Source organism: Euprymna scolopes, chromosome 16 (assembly GCF_053919585.1).
Source record: "Euprymna scolopes isolate OS-2025 chromosome 16, ASM5391958v1, whole genome shotgun sequence".
In the NCBI taxonomy this organism is placed as follows: domain Eukaryota; kingdom Metazoa; phylum Mollusca; class Cephalopoda; order Sepiida; family Sepiolidae; genus Euprymna; species Euprymna scolopes.
The window spans coordinates 90221474-90222850 of record NC_136497.1 but is presented as its reverse complement, the minus strand read 5'-3'; positions in this window follow the sequence as shown (position 1 = coordinate 90222850).

Genomic DNA, 1377 nt, shown 5'->3' with positions numbered 1-1377 from the left:
TTCTGTGAGATAGAGGTTGCAAGGAAGAGAAAAGGACATCTCCTACGAGGCTACGAAGTATATTTTGAACTCTATCGAGGCAGGTCAAGTCCTTTCTAGCAGCTCCTACCCAGATGTGGCAACAATATTCCATCCTTGGACGTACCTGGCTCTTATATAGATAGAGAATAGCATCAGCAGTGAGATATTTACCGGAACAATAGAAAGATCCCACCACTTTTCCAGCGGCCTTGTACGTGTTCCATTTAAGATCAGGAGTAAAGGTCAAGCCCAGAAGCTTGTCAAAACTTGAGGCCTCCTGAAGACGAGAGCAATCCATTTCAATTGATGCCAGATGTGGATCAGAATGTTGATGATGTAAAGAGAGAAGCTTGGTTTTAGATGCATTAAAAGTTACCAGCAACTCCTTTCCCCATTGTACTACGTGCTCAAGATCAGAGGAGAGAGAATTGGAGAGAACTTGGTCGTTTACTGTCTAAGATTTGCTGCCATAAATGGTGTCTACAAATAATGTAAGGATGTGATTTGGAAGATCATTAATATAGATCAGGAAAAGAGTTGGGCCCATGCTGGACCCCTGAGGGACACCGGCATTAATACTGTGAGCTTCTGATTTTTGCCCATCAACTACTACTCTTATGAACCTATCAGAAAGAAATAATTTAATAACTGAGAAGACATTTCCAGCTATACCATAGCTAGAGATCTTATGAAGTAAACCTTATGCCATACCCTATCAAAGGCCTTAGATATGTCAAGAGCAATTGCCCTAGAAATGTGGCCTCCGTCGAGAGATTTGCTAATCCTATGAGATATAACTGTAAGTACATCTGCTGTAGATCTAGCAGAACGGAAACCATATTGAGTGTCACTAAGAAGGTTATTTTTGTTGAGATGGTTGATTACTTCTGTATTTAACACAGATTCCAAGAACTTACTCATGACGCACAGGAGACTTATTGAGCTGTACTGAGAGGGGGATGAGCGATCACCTGAATTCTTAAATACAGGGCATACTGATGAAATTTTCCAGGGAGATGGGAAACTATTCTCCTTAAGACAACGTTTAAACAGTTTTGTAAGTATGGGCGCTAGTTCAGGTTGAAGTTTTTTGAGTACTATAATTGAAATACCGTCAGGGCCAGTTGCTTTACTTGAATAAAGGTGTTTGATTAGCTTGGCAACATCACGTACAGATATACGTATATCACATGGCGTGTTTTCTGATACAGGAGGAAATTTGGGGGTTGGCGGCCTTGGTCGCAAAGGGTAGAATTAGCTGTAAAGTTCTTGACAAAGAGTTTGGCTTTGTCTGATGCTGACGAGATTACCTTAGGTCCATTGATAATAGTTGGGATGGAGCACACGCTTCTGTTC